General features: G+C 37.2%; 1 long non-coding RNA gene across 1 annotated transcript; it reads left to right on the top strand.

Annotated features, from left to right (window-relative positions):
* The first annotated feature begins 2,173 nt into the window (after positions 1 to 2,173).
* LOC116554041 lies at positions 2,174 to 20,668 on the top strand. The gene is made up of 3 exons (XR_004270025.1): positions 2,174 to 2,493; positions 19,677 to 19,681; positions 20,658 to 20,668. It is a non-coding gene; the product is annotated as an uncharacterized LOC116554041 (long non-coding RNA).
* The last annotated feature ends 881 nt before the right edge of the window (positions 20,669 to 21,549 follow it).

The following is a 21,549-nucleotide window of genomic DNA, read 5'->3' as shown; positions in this document are numbered from 1 at the left end:
ATTGAATCTGTACATTGCTTTGGGCAAAATGGCCATTTTAATAACATCGATTCTTCTTATCTACGGACATGGAATGTTTTTCCATTTGTTTGTGTTGCCTCTAAATTCTTTCAGCAGTGCTTTGTAGCTCTCCTTGTAGAGATCATTCACCTCCCTGGTGAGCTATATTCCTGGGTATTTTATTCTTTTGTGGCTATTATGAATGGGAGTGTGTTCTTGACTTGACTCTCAGCTTGGACACTGGGGGTGTATAGAAATGCTACCGATTTTTGTACCTTGATTTTTGTATCCTAAAACTTTGACTTGTTTATCAGATCAAGGATTTTGGGCAGAGATTATGAGATTTTCTAGGTATGGAATCATATTAGCTACAAACAGAGATAGTTTGATGTCTTCTCTTCCAGTTTGGATGCTTTTTATTTCTTTCTCTTGCCTAAAATTTCTGTTTAGCTGCCCAGCCTAAGGTATTTTGTTGTGGTAGCCTGAGAAGAATAATACAGTGCCTGGACTCTTTCCTTTTGGTACCTTGGAGCCCTGTGACAACAGCTGCAAACTAAGGTTTACAGCCCTCTAGAGACCAGTTTTATTTATTTTATTTTTTTGGATCTAACTTTTTAATTTTTTAACTGATGTAATAACAAAGTATTTATAGGGTACATAGTGATGTTTTGATACATATACTGATCTGATCACCAATCAGTATAAGTAAAACATATCCATCATGTAAAACATCATTTCTTTGTGTTGCCAACATTCAATATTCTCCTTCTAGCTATTTGAAACTACATAATGTGTACCTACCTATATTCACCCTACAGAGGTACAGAGCACTAGAACTTATCCCTCTTATCTAGCTATAATTTTGTATCCTTAACAAATCTCTCCCTATCCCTTTCTTCCTTTTTACCATTCAGTTTTCTATAATAACAAAGTAATCCTGACCTGAGCCCCTCCCACAAAGCTACAACAAGTGTTCCCAAAGATACTTGGGAAATGCATCCATATCCCATGGCTCCACCTCGGCCTGCTGCCCCAGCTTCCCACCTGTCATGCCTGGTCGACTCTTACCTGCTCTGCCACTTTACTCCAACTCTCTACAATCTGCCCAGTGCCCAGTTGCAAAAACCTTACTCAAACTGCAATTGCAGACCTGTTTCCAAAGTTTAAGGAGCACATAATAGAATTCAATTCATGAGTGGGAAAAGAATCAGGCATCACAGCCCCATGGACCAAATATTTTCACCTGGGATCCTCAATGGCCTGCTTTCCCTTATCCCAGAGGCAGCAGCCAGGTCACTGGAGTTAATTCATAGTCCCCATAAAAAATTTCCATGATCATGTCCTTGTTCCCTGAAGGCAAATCTGTTTGAGATAAAATCTCTACAGAGTTGCTATACTCTCAATGGAGTCACCATCCTTAGGCAGGGGATGCCTCATTACCCATTCCAGACTCAGACTGTAGTTTTATCTTTTGCACAGCCAAATGCATCAAATAATAATTTCCCCCAAGGTGGGAAGCTTTGAGCCCTAAAGGCAATTCCAGCTTCCATCTCTGGCAAAACAAGGAATGTGAAAACCTTGACTATCTCTTCTTTAAAGTCTACAAAAATCCCAAATTTAATATATGAGAAAGGTGCTCCCAGTAGCAAGAGGCAGGTCCTTAACTTCCATCTGCATGACCAAAGGGGCTCACTAAAGGGACCCCCAAAACGAAGAGAACATCTCTCCCAGAGATGGTTTTGTTTTTGTCATAAACTACTAAGGTTTTCAAAATAGGATTTTCCTCTTGTCCCAACTGCAAATGGATGCTATCGTCTAATCAGTTCTCATGTTCTCTTTCCCTTCCATGCCAGGAATGACACATCTTATCACCAATTGCTCCTGCATGCTTTTCTATGAATATCATTAACTGACACTTGGCAGAACTTCACCTTCTGCAGATTGTATTGAAAATGGGCATTTTAGCCCTTTTCACAAGATGGCGCCAAAAGCAAAGAAGGAAGCTCCTGTCCCTCCGAAAGTCGAAGCCAAAGCGAAGGCTTTAAAGGCCAAGAAGGCGGTGTTGAAGGTGTCCACAGCCACAAAAGAAGAAGATCCGCAAACCACCCACTTTCCTGCAGCCCAAGACACTGCGACTCTGAAGACCATCCAAATATCCTCGGAGGAGCGAGAAACGAGAGAAACAAGCTTGACCACTACGCTATCATCAAGGCTCTGCTGACCACTGAGTCTGCCATGAGGAAGATGGAAGACAACAACACACTTGAGTTCACTGTGGATGTTAAAGCCAACAAGCACCAGATCAAACAGGCTGTGAGGAAGCTCTATGACACTGACGTGGCCAAGGTCCACACCCTGATTCGGCCTGATGGAGAGAAGGCATGTGTTCCACTGGCTCCTGATTACGATGCTTTGGATGTTGCCCACGAAACTGGGATCATCTAAACTGAGTCCAGCTGGCTAATTCTAAATACCTGTATATCTTTTCACCATGTGCATCCTTCTCTGTCCGTTTCTGGTTGGGCTAGGAGGCCATACACAGGCACTGGCATTGTCACAGGGCTTGGGCAAGACTCCTCTTCCACTTTTCCTTTTGAAACCCTCACGCTGCCACTCCACCATGCTTGATTACTCCAGAGATCTTTGTCACTAGAGTTAGAGTCCTAGGAAAACCAGAACTCAGAACTTGCCTCCATAGTTGAGGGTAACAAGAAGCTTTTCAAGAAACCCTTCTTTTATCCCTGGAAGAGGCTGTGTGTAAAATCAATGCCCAGAGTTTGAAATGCATTTGCATCCATTTCAGGGGAGTGTGGGTTGGCTGGCTTTTGGGTAGCATTTTGTCCTCACACACCCATCTACTATGTCCACTGGTCTGTCTGCTTCCCTTACCCCTTGCCCAGTAAAGAACAAGGACTTTAGAGGAAAAAAAGAAATGGGCATTTTAAAATGTGTTTTTAACCACGTACCTCTGCCCCAGAGATTCATGTTGGCTGTTTTGGCATCTGTTCCTTATTGTACCCCAGAAACTAAGAATCACTTATATTAGACTATGAGTTCCTTCGAGGTAGGGCCTTTCCCACCTTCCGCTGCTCCTTGAAACTGGGTCTGGGTGAGATCCCTGATGGTACTTAAAAGCTTTCCCTACATATGTGGGCCACCCATATAATTATTCTCTAAAAGCAGTGGGCTTCTCTTCTAAATATTCTTTTTTTTTAATTTTATTTAAGCTTTGGGGTACATGTGCAGGACCTGCAGGTTTGTTACACAGGCAAACATGTGGCATGGTGGTTTGCTGTACCTATAAATCTATCACCTAGGTATTAAGCCCTGCATACATAAGCTATTTATTCTGATGCTCTTCCTCCCCTCACTCCTCTGACAGGCCCCAGTGTGTGTTGTTCCCTTCCCTGTGTCCATGTGTTCTCATTGTTCACCTCCCACTTACAAGTGAGAACATGAGGTGTTTGGTTTACCAGCTATCTGGACGTTCTTAAACCAGCCAAGTTAACACAAAATTAACCATCACAGTCTACAGAAATATATACTTCACATGGAACTCAAGGCTTACAAGGAGAGAAGCAGAAATGTAAACAATATATGCCACACAGTGTTCTGGAACAGAGCCCAGCTCATAGGAGGCACTCAGTGAATAATTGCTGCAAATGGAGGAATGAATGAATAAATAAGTGTTACGGTAGATATGGCATACAAAATCCAGTTGGTCCCCAAGAAAGGATACGCTTCATAGTGGAAAGGGAAGTTAGGTTAAATCATAGAAGACAGGTCGGATGTAGTTGGTGGTTAATATTTGGAGAATTTGAAGGAGGTTCTAATTGTAAATGTCTTATTGGAAAACACTTGTACATTACACAAAGCATAAAGAAGAAAATTAAAATCACCAACAATTTAGGTATATATATGAAATTAAGTGTATGCGGAAGAAGTGACTTAGCAGGGATAGAAATGAAGTCCATAAAAATCAAACACCACATGTTCTCACTCATAGGTGGGTGTTGAACAGTGAGAACACAGGGACACAGGGAAGGGAGCATCACACAGTGGGGTCTGTTGGGGGAGAGCTAGGGGAGGGACAGCGGGGGTGGGGAGGTTGGGAAGGGATAACATGGGGAGAAATGCTAGATATAGGTGATGAGAGGATGGATGCAGCAAACCACATTGCCATGTGTGTACATACACAACAATCCTGCATGATCTGCACATGTACCCTAGAACCCAAAGTACAATTAAAAACAAACAAAAAAAGAATCTTAACAAAAATTTAAAAAAAGAAACCAATAAGAAAACTGGCCTGCTGGGCCAGACCAGTGGATAAAGAAATGGCATGGGGGTTGTTCCTGGGAAGAATGGGAATTGCTTGCCATACCTTGGTGCCTCAAGTCAAAGATATGTCGTTGAGACTTGAAAAATATCGAAGACCTCACACTGGTTTGCCAGAAGGATGGAGCAATAGGGGTATTTCAGGATGATTGGTACCACCCCGCTCTTAATCTTGATAAAGGCAGGTATCCTTCACCCAATCTACTGATTTCAATGTTAATCTCTTCCAGAAATGCCCTCACAGACATACCCAGAAATAATAATTTACCGGCTATCTGGACGTTCTTAAAGCAGCCAAGTTGACACAAAATAACCAACACAGTCGCAGAAATGTATACTTCACATGGAACTGGAGAGTTTGTGTTTGAGCTGGAATGTCCCCTACTATTACCCATGATGTGGTCAAAAGCCCCTGTCAAGTCATCAGGAATTGCTGGCAAAGGTGGAGGCAGTGGGCATGTGGAAAGAAAGACTCTCGTTCATTTGATTCACTTCTACACATTCATCTGTGCATAGGCATATCTGCTCCTATGTGTGTGTTCAACAAAATGCAAGAAAAATCCTTGAAAAGGGTGTTGCACCAACTGGGGTAGGGGGCAGTTAAATAGAAACAGTGTTCTGTCCCCGAATTAATAGAGAGGATAGTTAAGCCTCTTGATTGATGACACACAATTCCCCATCAGCTCTCCTCCAGCAAGCACAGTTGCCTAACAGTTTCAGAATCTGGAAAGCAAAAGTATTTTCATCCTGGACATGGAGAAACTGGGAAACAGCAGAGCAAGGCAGAATTTGCACTTCCCTGGTATGCTGGATGAAATGATCCTTTATCAGTTTTCAGTTGTGTGCTCCTTCTAGATCCACACACCAGAGACTAGCACGGCTTCAGGTGGATTGTTGATTTCCCCTGTAAAAGCTGCCATTTGGATATCCTTTCTTTGATAATAGTCCAGACACCAGAGCAGTGAAGTGGAGAGGTTCAGGTGGCTCAGCTCTATTGGTGGCTTCCAAGCAAAGAGCTTCACTGATCACACCATTATTTCCCATTAGCTTAAGAATGGTGCCCATTTTTCCCTTGGAAAGCTTTATATAGATAGGTGGCTGCTTCCAAAGGCCCATAAAATGAACAAGAATTCAAAGATATGTTTCCTGTCTTCAGCTAACAGTCACTGACTGCTTCTCTGAATTATTCATTACTGAAATAATGCCATCCGCAAAACCAAACCATCTTTGTTAAGGAAAATTTACCCACAGAAGTTTCAAAAAGTAGAACATGGATCAGGGATCCCATTTCTGCTTTCCTCCTAATTATTTTCCCTTAAAATCCAAATGTCACCATGAGTAATTCTACAGAAAAACAAAATCAGATTGCGTATGTATAGTCACTGATAGATACTTTAATGCTTAAGGGTCAAAATTTGTTATTAAATGTTAAACAGTTTTTCTCAGTTTCAAGAGAATTTTTAGCTATGTTATATTTTTAATCTTCTTCAGGGGAATGCCATCACCTAAAATACGTGAACAGAATTTTTTAAATGCAGAAAGGTCTTATTCTTTTGTTTCCAGACAGAGTCATTACAAATTTTCACTGGGTTCTGAGGTTGTGCTTGCTGGTTCTCTCTGCCCTCTCTCCATTATGCACAGGTAGGGCACACACACATGCCCTTATGCATACACACACAAGCACACGTGCATATATATACACATGCAAACACACACAGTTGAATTTCTTTGGGCCTTCACCTTTTCTGTCTTCAACTTGGATTAGAATCATGAGGTTAGGAAAAATATGAAAGAGAAAATCTATCCTATTCCAATTTTTCCCACATTGCAAAGACCTGGACTTACAGAAAAGACTGTCCTTGTAAAAAATCAATGAGGTTGAGGCATAGAAAATAAGGTTACACAAGCTCCCGAACTCACCAGCTGTGTGACCTCAAGCAATTGCTTAACCTCTCTGTGTCTCGGTTTCCTTATCTGTAAGAGGTGGATAATAATAGTCTCCCTCACAGAGTTGTTAGAATTAAATGCAAGAATACAGAAAAAATATTTTTAACAGGGGAAAGGATATAATAGATGGGTGGGTAGACAGATGATACAGAGATAGGGTTTTTTCCTAATGGTTGAGAGAGTAGCACTCCAGCAATCAATCAGCCACTGAATAGATATTGATTTAGTACTGAGAAAAAGCCAAGGTCTGGGCTTGTTGCTATGGATAGGATCATAAACAGTCAAGCCTGGTTCTTATTCTCACAGGGCCCTCAGTCTAGTCATCCCAGAGAGCACGAAGTCTCCTTGTAACTGACACAGTCAAATCATTGGCAACTTGATGTGGACTAAGAAGTCTCTCATATGTGCCACTGGTCCAATTATCTGTGGAAAATAATGCAAGAGTTCCAATTGATGGGAGCATTACAAAATTCTGCCGACTGATCTTAAAAACACTCTGATTGAAGGCATTATATTATAGAATAATTTGTAAACAACCATGCAAAGACAGCTCCATCAGTCATAAAAATAGTAAAGGTTTACCCCCTCCTTTATAGCAGTTTGGCATTAGGATCAAAATCTGATTACAACATACCCAAGATAAATAGTATTCAGTGATATATTACCATCATTCCTACAAATCCAGCACAACATCAAAACACTGCAATTTCTAAAATGTAAAAGTACAGGCAGCCTTCACAAGGACTCAGTAAGTTGGGCTTAAACTAACAGGTGTCTCTCTGTATTAAATGCTGCTTTCACAAATCCACAAACCCATTCTTACAGGATGTTGCTTTCGGGACAAGGCAGGATTAGTGCAATGGGGGAATCGTGGTCTCCAGCCTAGTATCTAGAAGCTGGCCTCATTTTCAACTGACTGGAATTAGCCACAGAGAGATGCTTGTTTACAACTTATGTTCCTGAAATCTTAGAGACAGAGGCAGCAATGCAGAGATTCCAGAGGGAATTGTTCCTGCCTGTTATAAGAATAATGTCATATTTTTCTGCAAACAAAGCTTCAAGGCACATTTGCATTCTTGTTGCTGAGCAGAAGTGAACAGGCTCAATTTAAGAATGTGGCAAGATCACTTAAAGTGAGAAACCAACCTCATGGGTCTTTTCATTTGCATTTGACACACTGAACTAGTCTCCCATTGAGCCAAAAGCACACTTCATAAGAATTATCCCTTCATTTTCCAAACATGTGCTAATAATAACAAAAACGACTGAAGATTGAGTAGTTACTATGATGCACGCTATTTACACGTATTAGAGCATCTGATCCTCACCACAACCCTGTTGAAGAGGCATTATTATCCCCATTTTGTATGCAGAATATAATATTAATTCATCAGTATGAGCCTCTATAATGAAGAAATAGAGACACGGAAAAAGTAGTGTCCACGGTGTGGACACTACTAATGTCACACCCAGGTGTGTCCACCTCCAATGCCCATGTTCTAGAGCACTGCACCAGTGGTGAATGTTGGTTTCTTTGGTGTCAGTTCTTTTGACCTTTTTCCTGAGGTACATGCAGTAAACCATAAATACTTAAACAGTTCACTTTCATAAGCTTTGTATACCCCATGAAACCAACAAGGTAATTGAGATCATTTATCTATCCCACATGACAAAAGTTTCCTTGTACTCCTTCATAATCCCTCCCTCTATTCTGCCCTATCTGCCATCTCCAACTCACCCACATTCCCTGAAACTACTGATCTGCCTTCTGTTACTATAGATTAGTTTTCATTTTCTAGGAATTTATATGAAGAGAATCATACTGCTATGGATTGAATGCTTGTGTCTCCCCAACTTCCAAATTCATATGTTGAAATCCCAACCTCCTTTTTAATGGTATTAGGAGGTACAGCCTTTAAGGGGTGACTAGGTCATGAAGACAGAGACATAATTAATAGGATTAGCACCCATTATACAAGAAACCTCAGAGAGCTAACTCATTCATTCCATTCTGTGAGGTTACGGTGAGAAGTCAGCAGTCTGCAACCTGGAATGGAGCCCTCACAAGAACCCTACAATGCTGACGCCCTGATCTGGGACTTCCAGCCTTCAGAACTGTAAGAAATTTCTCCTGTTTATAAAGTACCCAGTTTATGGTACTTTGTTAAGGCAGCAGAAACAAAGACACAGTATTATGCTAATTTTTTTAATCTACCTTCTATCACTTAGCCTAATTATTTTGAGATTCATCCATGTTGTTACATATATCAATAGCTCATTACTTGTGTTGGTGACTCTTATTTCCTTGTATGAACATACCACAATTATCTACTTATCTGTTGATTGTCATTGATTACTTCTGGCTTTTGGCCGTTACAAATAAAGTTGCTATAAATATTTGTGTACAAGCCTTTGTATGAACAGCTGTTTTCATTTCCCTTGGATAAATTCCTGGATCACAAGTATATGATTAAAGGAATTGCTAAACTATTTTCAAAGTAGTTGTACCATTTCACTTTCTTGACAACAGTGTATCAGAGTTCCAGTTGCTCTACATCCTTGTCAACATTTGCTAAGGTCAGTTAAAAAAAAAAAAAAAAAAAAAAAAAACTTTGGATATTAGCATCTCATTGTAGTTTGCTGTTGTTGTTTTGTTTTGTTTTGTTTTGGGACGGAGTTTTGCTTTTGTTGCCCAGGCTGGATTGCAATGGTGCAATCTCTGCTCAACACAATCTCTACCTCCCAGGTTCAAGCAATTCTCCTGCCTCAGCCTCCTGAGTAGCTGGAATTACAGGCATGCACCACCATGTCCAGCTAATCCTTGTATTTTTAGTAGAGACAGGGTTTTTTCATATTGGTCAGGCCGGTCTCAAATTCCCGACCTCGGGTGATCCACCCACCTCTACCTCTCAAAGTGTTGGAATTATAGGTATGAGCCACCATTCCCAGCCATCATTGTAGTTTTAATTTGCATTTAACTGAGTGATAATAATATTAAGAGTCTATTCTTATTTGCCATTCATATATTTTCTTCAGTGAAATATCTATTCATATCTTTTGCCCATTTTTATCAGACTTTTTTTTGTTGTGGTTATTGAGTTTTAATAACATATCCTGGACATAAATCTTTTATCAGATGTATTTATTTGCAAATATTTTCTCAGTCAGTAGCTTGTAGTTTCACTCCCTTGAGTATCTATCAAAGAGCAGATGGTCTTAATTTTGACAAAGTCTAATTTATCTTTTTTAAAGAATTGTGCTTTTGATATCATTCCTAAGAAATCCTTGCCCTATCCAAAGTCACAAATATTTTCTCCTATATATTCTTCTAGAAGTTTTATAATTTAAACTTTTACAATTAGATCTATGATACATTTTGAGTTAATTTTGTACAGGTATAAGATAGGAATCAAAATTAATTTTTAAAATAGGAATATACAATTATTTCAATAGCATTTGCTGAAAAGATTGTCTTTCCTACACTTAATTGTCTTTATACCTTTGTTAAAAATAAATTGACTACATGTACCTGTGTCATTACTGGACTCTGTTCCATTGACTACTTGTCCATTTTGAAGCCAATATCATACTGTCTTAATTACTATAGCTTTAATGTAAGTCTTGAACTCAGTAGTGTAAATCCTACAACTATTTTCTTTAATATAATAAAGCTCTTTTAATTATGCTAGATATCTTGCATCTCTGAATGAATTTGAGGTCCACACATTAGTTCTATGGGGAAAAAAGCCTACTGACATTTTAATTGGGATTGTGTTGAATAAAGTTATCAAGGTCTACCAAAAAAAAATGTCTAATGGAGTTTTAATTGGGATTGCATTAACTCTAGGTCACTTGGGGAATAACTGACATCTGAATAATATTGATTCTTCTCAATATTATTATATGAACACAGTATAACTTTCTATGTATTTAGGTCTTTTACAATTTCTCTCAGCATGTTTTTTTTTTTATTGTACAGACCTTATACATTTTTGTCAGATTTATCCCAAAGTATTTTATATTTGTCTGCCATTGAAAATGGCATTGTTTTATTTCCTTTAAATTTCTGTTTGTTCCTAGTTTATGGTACTACAATTTATTTCTGTATGTTGAGCTTGTATCCTGCAACCTTGCCAACCTCACTTGGTAGTTCTAAAAATACTTTTGAAGATCCATTAACTTTTATACATAAATATGTCATCAGTGAATAGAGACAATTTTACCTCTTTTATTCCAGTCTGGATGCCCTTGTTTTGGCAGGGGTAAGAGAGAGAAAGTGTGCCTTATTACACTGGTCAGTTGAATAGAGGTGGTAAAAAGCAGGCATTCTTCTCTTGTTTCTTATCTGAGGAAGGCTGCATTTGATATTCTATAGTTAAGTATGATGTTGGCTATGGGTTTTTGGTAGATGACTTTTATCAACTTGAAGAAGGTCTCTTCTGTTCCTAATTTGCTGAAAGTTTTTAACAGTAATGAATGTTGAATTTTTTTCAAATGCTTTTTCTGAGTCTATTGAGCTCATAAGGCTTTTTCTTTTTCAGTCTGTTAATATGGTAAATTACATCAATTTGTTCCCAAATGTTAAATCAACCTTGCATCTCCAAACCAAACCTTACTTGCTCATGCTGTATTATCCTAATTATATATTGTTGGATTCAAATTGCTAATATTTTGTTGAGAATTTTTGCATCTATTTTCATAGGACACATTAGTCTGTAAGTATTTTGGAAATTACAGAGTTAGAAAGTATTTTGTCCTGTTTAATTTTCTGGAAGTGTTTGCATAGCCGTAATATTATTTCTTCCTTAAATGTTTAGGAGAATTCATCAGTGAAACCATCAAGGCCTGGGTTTTCTTTGTGGGAAGGCTTTCAACTATAAATTCAGGTTCTTCAATAGATATAGAGCTATTCAAATTCAGTTTCTTTCTGAGTGAGATTTGAGAGTTTTGGTCATTCAAGAAATTTTCCCATTTCACTTAAATCATCACATTTGTTGGCATAAAGTTGTTCAAACATTTCCACATTATCCTTTTAGTATCTGTAGAATTAGAAGTAATGTCATTTCTCTAATTATCTGAATATTGATCATTTTTACCTCCTATGTTTTATTCCTGACCAGTCTGACTAGAGGTTTACCAATTTTATTAATCTTCTTAAATAATGAACTATGTTATATTGTTTTTCTTACTTCTTTCTATTTAATTGAATTCTGTTCTAATATTTATTATTTCATGTCATAAACTTACTCTGGGTTTAATCTGCTGCTCTTTCTCTAGTTTCTTAAGTTGGACATTTATAACATTGAGTTAAAATCTTTCTTCTTTGTTACTACAGGCCATTTAGTGTTATAGATGTTCCTCCAAATACTGTTTTAGCTGCATCCCATTGATACTGATACATTATATTTATATTTTTATTCAATTTAAAGTACAAATTTCTCTTTTGATACATGAGTTATTTAGATGGGGTTTATTTAGTTTCCAGATACTTGTGGACTTTCCTGATATCTTTCTATTATTATTTCTAACATAAGTCCATTACAATAAGAAAACAAATTTTATGAGTCCTTTAAAATTTATTCGTTATGGCCTAGAATACAGTCTATTTTAATAAATGTTCTGTATACCCTTGACCAGAATGTGTATTTTCTACTTTTGTCTGATGAAGTATTCTATAGCTGTCAATTAGGTCCAGTTGGCTGATAGCATGGTTCACATAATTCATATTCCAGTTGATTTTCCATCTACTTATTCTACTGTTATTAATAGAAGGGCTTTTTAATCGGTGATTGCAATTGTGTAAATATCTATTTCTCCTTAGAATTATTTCAGCTTTTGCTTCAGATATTTTGAAACTCTGTTATTAATTGCATTATTATTTAGGGTTGTTATGTTCTCTTAATTTTATCATTATGAAATGGTTCTTTTTATCCCTGGTAATATTCTTTGCTATAAAATCTACTTTATGTGATATAATATTACCACCTTAACTTTCTTTTGATTAATATTAACATTATATATCTTCCCATCCTTTTACTAACATATCTTTGTATTTAAAGTGTTTACATAGATTGATCTTCCATTTTTATCCAATATGACATTCTCTGCCTTTTAGTGTTTAATAACATGTAATGTGACTATTGATATCACTTAGTTTAAATCTATTATCTTGCCATTTGTTTTCTGTCACATCTGTTCTTTGCTCCTTTTTTCCTGCTTTCTTTTGGACTAATGGAGTATTTTTATGGCTCCATTTTTTCTGCCTTGTTGGCTTTTCAGCTCTAATCCTTTTGACATCATTTTAGAGATTGCTCCAGGGCAAATAGTATGCATGTTTTACTTCTCACAGTCTGTGTTCAAATGATATTCTACCACTTTGGCTATAGCATAAGAATCTTATAATAGTATATTTCTGTTTCCTCTTTTATGATATTTGTACTATTATCATATTTATGACATTTGTATGATTATTGTCACATATTTTAATTCTACATGTTAGAATCCCACAATATAATTATTATTTTTTGCTTTAAACAATTTGTTGTTTAGAAACAATAATAGAAAGCTATCAGGAAAGTCCACAAGTATCTTCTAGTGAGATTTGAATAATTATTTTTAAAAAGTATTCTATACCTATCTATGCAGTTACTTTTTTTGGTGCATTTCATTCCTTTATGTAGATCCAGATTTCCCTCTGGTGTCATTTTTCCTTCTTCCCATAGGACTTTCTGCAGCATTTCTGATAGTAGAGCTCTGAGGATGATGAATTCTTTCAACTTTCATATGTCAACAAAAGCCTTTATTTGACCTCCATTTTTGAAGAATGATTTCAGTGGGTATTGAATTATCAGCTGATAGTTTTTCTTTTAGCATTTTTCACATAGTGTTCCACTCTAATCTGATTTGTATTATTTCCAATAAGAATTCCACTCTAATCATCATCTTTGTCCTACTATATGTAATAAGCATGTTAAAGGTGCTCCTCCACAGGAATAATTTTAAAATGCAAGTTAAAACTAGAAATTATTGTTCTCCTATTGCATTTGCAAAGATTTAAACTATTGGCAACATCTAGCTGTAAGGAAATCCACACTATCTGCCACTATCTTGGAGAGTATTAGTACAATTTTGGAGATGGTCGTTTGATATAATCTACTAAAATTTAAAACGTCTAAGCCTTTTCTGTTTTTCTACTATGATTTTTCTCTAGAGATATTCAACAACTATGCAAGTATAAAAGAATGCTCATTGCAGCATTGTCTAAAGTCAAAGCTTCAAAATAATACAAATGATTATAAATATAAGTTTTAAAATATGAGTTCATATATTAATAAAATATAATATACCCAATAAAATGGACAATATTGATATATTAGCATAGCAAGATGTATGAATGAAGACATGTTTTAATATAAGCAGTGAGAAATATAATTTAAACTAGGTTAGGAAGAAAAGAAGAAAAGCTATTGGCTCCTCCAAATCAAGGAAGTAGAACGTGACTGATCAACTACACTGTAAGAAAAGAACAGCTCAACCCAGGGGCTAAGACACTACTGGGACTCTCCTTTCCAACACCCCCTTTGTGTTTCTGCCATTGGCTTTATGTTGGCTTCCTCCATTCTGAGAGTACCTAAGCCAAATGTCCTCATATCACCTTCAAAGGGAAATGTCTTCCTCATTTCAATTTGAAATATGCCAAGGAAAGACACTGATTCACACAGCATGAATGAATCAACTCTTTCTGCAGGGGAGGTTATATAAAAACATAAAGAATCGCCTAACACCAATGTAAGCTAGGACAAGGAGCATGCAAGGGAGCTTCTGGGAGAAGGAGGTGGTCTAGGCTCCCAGGCTGTGTATATCTGCTACAAAAGTATCCAGAACCTAGAAATTGAAAAAAATGTGAGTTGCAAAAAAATATAATTGAATTTTCCCCGCACAAAGTGCAATACTTGCTATCGCAGAGATGGAAAGGGAAAATGCTGGAAGGCTCTATACCAAACTACATAAAAAAAGTTATCCGTAAGGCCTAAGACTGTGAAGAATTCACACTTTCTCTATTAAGCATCTCTCTAGGGTTTCAACTTTCACAAGGTAAGCAGAAAAAATTATATATTTGAAAATAAGTGAAACTTCAGAGAAATCCAAAATCTTTCCATCATCAGGTTCTGAGTATGAATTTTATATGCTTGCAACAAAATATGATTGAACATGTTTAATTTTTAATATTCTAAGGACAATATGGAAATATTTTCTTTAAGCTTTTTTTTTTTTGAGTCTGGTATTCCTGAATTTACCAGTTTGACAACTCAATGCACTGCTCTCCTTTTATATAAAATATTTAAATGCATAGCTATTGGCCAAACAGCCTCTGGAAAATTTAAACAACAAATGCACCTCTCCTATTCCGAATGCCTCTGCAATACTTTATAGGTGAGAAGAATGATCTGTGCCTCTCTACCTCTTAGAGTCACCACACCTACTCAGGACATTTTCAGCAGAACCAAGTGTGTAACACAACGATCCTCCCTGACGTCCCGCCAATCACATGGCATGAGAGCAATGAACACAACCTCCAGCATAGTCCTGTCCACACGGTGCACACAATCCCCTCCCTACACCTTCTATCATGGCAGAGAGGTGCCAGAATTTTTAATTTACATTTTAAATTAATTTTTAAACTTAATTTTAATTTTAAATTATACCAAGCAGAGGGAAGCTGGTACAGTTTTTTAGGCCATTCAACTAAATATGTGATTAATAAACTCCAAGGTTTCTAGGTTTTATTTGGTTTTACTCTTTCATTTTTCTTCATTCTTTAGACCTTCTAAGCCCTTACCCACCCCACCAGAGTCCACTAAAGAGCCTGATACTAGTGGCTACAGGGCATTGGGGAAAGGGGACACATTTTCCTTCATCTTCATGTTTCCACATAGAAGGTCGTAAATTAGAGTGACACTCCTGGCCTCTCTCTGCTCCTTACTTTTTTCTCCCCAAGGAGAGATTTCTCTGACTGGTGGAGTTGAGATACTTATACCTTGTGGCTTTATCTCTTTTATATCCCTTGGCATCTGCCTTCCTTCAGAGTGTAAGTATTTCAGTCTCCCATGGACAAGGCCATAAGCTTGGCAGGAGGAGCTCTGCCCATCGAGAGTCTGCCCACAGTTTTCTAGAATGGCCTGCACTGGGTGGTAAAGACTGCTCCAGGGATTTAGGATAGGAAGCATCAGAGCCACCTTTACCAGATGACATTCTCCTCTCCACCTGCTTGACTTCTCTGTTTCAAATTGACTCCGAATGCAAGTGGGTAATTCATTACCCAGAAATCTCACTTCTAGAATTTACCTTGAGAAACCACCTCTACAAATATGAAACAGCATATGCGGAAGTTATTCATTGCTGTGTTGTTTGTTGGAAACAGCCCAAATGGCCATGTGTAGATGAATTGTGTACTTGTGGTACATCCACACACCAGAGTAATGTGTAGTGATTTAAAGAAAGAATGAGAATGCTTTCTATAGAGTGACATGGAATAACTTCCAGGATGCGTTGTTAATTTTAAAAATCAAAGTTCCAAAGAGTTATTGAGCATGCTACTTCTTGCTTGAGAACAAAGGGGAAGAACAGACACATATTTACTTCATTTATCATAAACATAAGGATTACCTAGAATCTAATAAAAAATCATCTATGGGAAGGGTAGAAATGGAGGTAGAAAGAAAAAAGATGACAGAGAGACTTCTCTGAACATATCTTTTGTGTAGTTTTGACTTGAAACATGTAGTTGGTTTTCATTTTCAAAATTAATGTTAAACAAGATGAAAAATCCTAAAATGTAAGGGAAGCAGAAACAAATTAATATAATTGTATATCAGCTTGATATCAATACCACATAGAGAAAAAAAAAGAATTCAGGTAGTGTTTTAGCACAATCATCTGATTACATACATTTCATAGGATATATTTTAGGAGCAAAAAGAACTACCAAAAAATTCTTGAACTTTATTCAGTAGGTTTGTTATTGGTAGTATATTAGTACTAAAATCCTGAAAGCATTTGCATGTATTTAAAGATAGAAAAAATGCATAAATGTATTGATTTAACAAGTTATCAAAAAGGACAAGAGAGATGCAAACATAGAACATGAGAGAGTGAGGAAGAACTGGATGAGATTCTACTTTAATTAGAGAGAAATACACATTTTTCCCCCCAGGTCTGTCTACTGAAAGAGCCTAGAATCCATTTTAAATTTCTTGGGTTTAATAATTGTGTTATGGCCATATAGGAAAGTGTTCTTGTTCTCAGGAGGCACATATTAAAAATATTTTTCAAAGTGGGAACAGGGGAAATGGGATACTACTTACTGTCTTCCTAAAACTCCAACAGAATAGGTTTTCCCCAACCAGATAGTACCAATTTATTTTAAACTAGCCAAAACAGTCAACTTCTAGCCCATTTAAATGTTTTTGTCAACATTCCCAATTAGCATCCTATCTCATTAATTATTTGAATTCTATCTTATTTCCCCTGCTCCTGTGGGACAGGAAATATATCTTCTCTCTTGGACTGCATATGACCTCTAACATCATGCCTTCCTGGCTCAAAAACACTCAAATTCTTACTGAATGAACTGAGTAATCTGCCAGCACTAACTATGCCACCTAACCATGGCACCCCTATAATTGGAGCATCATAACCACCTCTCTTTCATGACAGCCTAAGACCAAGACTTAATTCATCCACTCAAAAATATTCACAAAACACAAATTACGTATCATATACTATGCTGGGATCCTGAGGAAAGAAGGGCAAAAAAGATACGATCTTTATTCTCAAAGAGCTCTATATAGTGGGAGAGATAAACAGGTCATTACAACACAAAATCATATATGCCACAATAAAAATAAGTACAGGCACTAAGAGCCACATGACTCATAGCTAAAAGAGGCTGGTTCCGTTGCTGAAGGAATTATAGTTACAATGACCATCATCTGCCAAGTGCTAGGAGGACCACAGGATTCATCTGTCTAACCAAAGCTGTCCTAAAATATCTAAGACTGTGATTATATGCTTCCTGTGGCTAGACTGTATCTAGCTAGAACTAAGACACTAAAAACAAGGTGATATGAAGCTGTTCTTATCACCCAAAACATTCCATTCCTTCTCACTCCTGATTTGCAAGGGAGTTTCTGTCAAAGGTTTTCAATGCAGATGTGGAAATCAGTGACTTCCCCCCAATAATGCTGCATAGAAGGGCTGTGGTGAAACGGTCCTTGTAGCGTGGAACAGGCTCCGATTATCATCTTCCCTCTACTATCAGAATAATTGCACAGTGCACAGGCATATTATTAACAACTGGGCACTACCACAGGAAACATGTCAGAAAACACCTGCCTTGGCAAAGCAAAGATGAGCTGACCCAATTATTTCTTCCATCTCTAATTCTGGATGTGATATTAAGAATAATTGAAAGGAACACATTGGCAAGAAATGGGTGATAGGTCTGCTGGGGTTGCAGGAGGCCCTACCCACAGCGCTCAATTGGGAAAAACTCTGAAGAATCATCTAATTATACTTTTACACACCACTTCCCTCTCCCATGAAAAATGCCAGGGGTGAAAACGTGTCATCTAGAGACTTTCTCCCATCAACAATTTCCCCCATGTGTCAATGTGAAATTTTTTAAATTCCAGTCTAGAGCTCTTGGAAGGATAATGATGGGAATGAGACCCTGCCAGGCATACAGGATGGGATGTGGTGCACTCTGCCTAGAACAGATGGCCCGAACAGAAGCCACTTACTCAATGTGACAGCCCAAGATAAAATTGCTCCCTTTAAGTCTTCAGCAGTTTTGTGGCCCAATTCTTATTAACTTCTCCAGAAACACAAAGAGGCTTGGGTCTACATAAGCTTCATCAAGGCGCTTTTCAAGTAATTTATTGACTTGACCAAAAGTCGAACTGGAAGGTGACAGAGAGTCATCTATTCTGTCCATTCCCAAACGTAATAGCACAAGAGAATAACTCTAGAGCTTTGAAATACCGCTATAAAGTATTTCAAACATACAGAAATGTAATGCATTAAAATAGCCAAGTGTCCAGCACAGATCATTAATGAATTTTGTCATTTTTCCATGTTTTCTCTGGATTTTTCTACATAAAATACTATTACACATACATTTCAAGCTTAGTATCTCTCTCCTGTCTCATTCCTTATTTTTCCACAAGGACAATCATTATCTTAAAGATATGTTCCATTTTTATATTTTTATATATTTTTAGTAAATATATGCAAGATTGTGTATTGTTTTGTATATTTTAAAATACAAACATGCATGTCTTATTGCACTGCACTTTATTACACTTTGCAGATGTTGTGTTTTTGATAAATTGAAGGTTTGTGGCGATCCTTCCTTAAGAAGATTTATTCACGCCCTTTTTCCAAGAGCATGTACTCACTGTGTGTCTCTATGACACATTTTAATCATTCTTGCGCTATTTCAAACTTTTTCATTACTTTTATATCTGTTATGCTGATCTGTAATCAGTGACCTTTGATGTTACCATTGTAAATGTTTTGGGGTACCATGAACCACACCTATAAAGGATGACAAACCTATTCAACACAAATGTCTGTGTTCTTACTGTTCCACTGACCAGCCATTCCCCTGTCTCTCTCCCTCTCCTTGAGCCTCCCTATTCCCTGAGACACAAGAATATTGAAATGAGGTCGATTAACAACCCTATATGGCCTCTTAAGTGTTCAAGTGAAAAGAACAGTCACAACTCTGACTTTAAATCAAAGGGTAGAAATGATTATGCTTAGTGAGGAAGACATACTGAAAGCCAAGACAGACCACATCCTAGGCCTCTTGCACCAAACAGCCAAGTTGTGAGGTGAAGAAAACATCCTTGAGGAAATGAAAAGTGCCACTCCAGTAAACACATGAATGACAAGAAAGCAAAACAGCCTTAATGCTTATGTGAAGAAAGTTTTCATGATTTGTTTGGCTAAGGAATCAAACCAGCCACAACATTCTCTTGAGCCAAAGCCTAACCCAGTGGAAGGTCCTAACTCTTGTTACTTCTGTGAATCCAGAAAGGGGTGAAAAAAAAATCTGCAGGAAAAAGTTGGAAGCTAGCAGAGGCTGGTTGAAGAGATTTAAGGAAAGAAGTCATCTCCATAATATAAAAGAAGTGTAAAGTAAACCAAGTAAAGCAAGTGCTGATGTCAAAGCAGCAAAAATTATCCAGATCTAGCTAAAAAGCTTGATGAAATATCCAGAAGATTTAGCTAAGAAGCTTTGTGACTATACAAAACAACAGATTTTCAATGGAGAAATAGCCTTCTGTTGGAAGAAGATGCCCCCTAGGACTTTCATAGGTACAGAGAAAATGTCAGTGTCTCAATTCAAAACTTCAAAGCTGACTCTCCTTATTAGGGGATAACGCAGCTAGTGACATTAATTTGAGGCCAGTGTTCATTTGCCATTTCAAAAGTCCTAGGGTTCCTGAGAATGATTCTAAATCTACTCTGCCTGTGCTCTATACATAGAATAGTAAAGCCTAGGTGATAGCACATCTGGTTATAACAAGGTTAATTGAAAATGTTAAACCCACTGTTGAGACCTACTAGCCAGAAAAAAGATGTCTCTCAAAATATTACTCCCCATTGACAATGTACCTGGTGACCCAAGAACTCTGCTGGACATGGACAAGGAGAGGACTTTTGTTTTGATGCCTGCTAACACAATATCTATTCTGCATCCCATGGATCAAAGAGAGATTTCAACTTTTAAGCCTTATTATTTAAAAAATACATTTAATAATGCCATAACTGACATAGATAATGATTCCTCTTATGGTTCTGGGCAAAATATATTCATAACTTTCTGGAAAGGATTCACCATTCTAGATGTCATTAAGAACATTCATAATTGATGAGAGGAAGCCAAAATGTCAACAGTAACATGAATTTGGAAGAAGTTGATTCCAACCCTCCTGGATAATTTGGAGGGCTTCAAGACTTTAATGAAGTAATTACAAATGTGATTTAAAAAAAAATAGCTCATGGATTACAAGTACCAATATTTTTTAAATGGCCATAGTGCCTAAAGCAATCCACAAATTCTACATTACACCTATCAAGCTATGAATATCATTGTTCACAGAACTAGAAAACACTATTCTAAAATTCATATGGGCTCACAAAAGAGCCCAAGTAGCGTAAGCAACTTCAAGCAAAAAGAGCAAAGCCAGAGGCATCACATTATCTGACTTCAAACTGTACTATAAGGCACAGTAACCTAAAGAGCATGGTACTGGCACAAAAAGCAGATACATAGACCAAATGAAACAGAATGGAGACCCCAGAAATAAAGATGCATATCTGCAGTCATGTGATCTTTGACAAAGTTGACAAAAATAAGCAATGGGAAAAGAACTCCCTATTCAATAAATGGTGCTGTGATAACTGGCTAGCCATATGCAGAAGATTAAAACTGGAACCCTATCTTCCACTATACACAAAAATTAACTCAAGATGGGTGAAAGATTTAAATATAAGACCTCAAACCATAAGAATCCTAGAAGAAAACCTAGGAAACACCATTCTGGATAAGAATTATGTTTTGGAAACAAGTTGGGAAATAATTTATGAATAAGTCTTAAAAGCCATTGATAAAAACAGTGACAAGTGGGACCTAATTAAACTAAGGTGCTTCTGCATAGCAAAAGAAACTATCAACAGAATAAATTGGCAACCTACAGAATGGGAGAAAATATTTGCAAACTATGTATCCAATAAAGGTCTAACGTCCAGAATCTATAAGGAACTTAATTCAACAAGCAAAAAACAAATAACTCATTAAAAATTGGCAAACAACATGAACAGACACTTCTCAAAAGAAGACATACAAGCAGCCAACAAACATATGAATAAATGCTCAGCATCTCTAATGATCAGGGAAATGTAAATCAAAACCACAATGAGATACCATCTCCCACTAGTCAGAATGGCTATTATTAAAAAGAAAAAACAGATGCTGGAAAGGCCCCAGACTATTGGTAGGGAAGTAAATTACACTGTTGATGGGAGTGTAAATTAATTCAACCATTGTGGAAGACAGTGCGGTGATTCCTCAAGGATCTAGAACCAGAAATACCATTTGATCCAGCAATCCCATTACTGGGCATATACCCAAAGGATTATAAATCATTCTATTATGAAGACACATGCACACGTATGTTTATTGCAGCACTATTT

The sequence above is a fragment of the Sapajus apella genome, unplaced genomic scaffold, assembly GCF_009761245.1.
Source record: "Sapajus apella isolate SASKATOON/1434 unplaced genomic scaffold, GSC_monkey_1.0 scaffold13, whole genome shotgun sequence".
In the NCBI taxonomy this organism is placed as follows: Eukaryota; Metazoa; Chordata; class Mammalia; order Primates; family Cebidae; genus Sapajus; species Sapajus apella.
The sequence above is the reverse complement of the archived record's forward strand: the minus strand, read 5'-3'. Positions and strand labels throughout refer to the sequence as shown.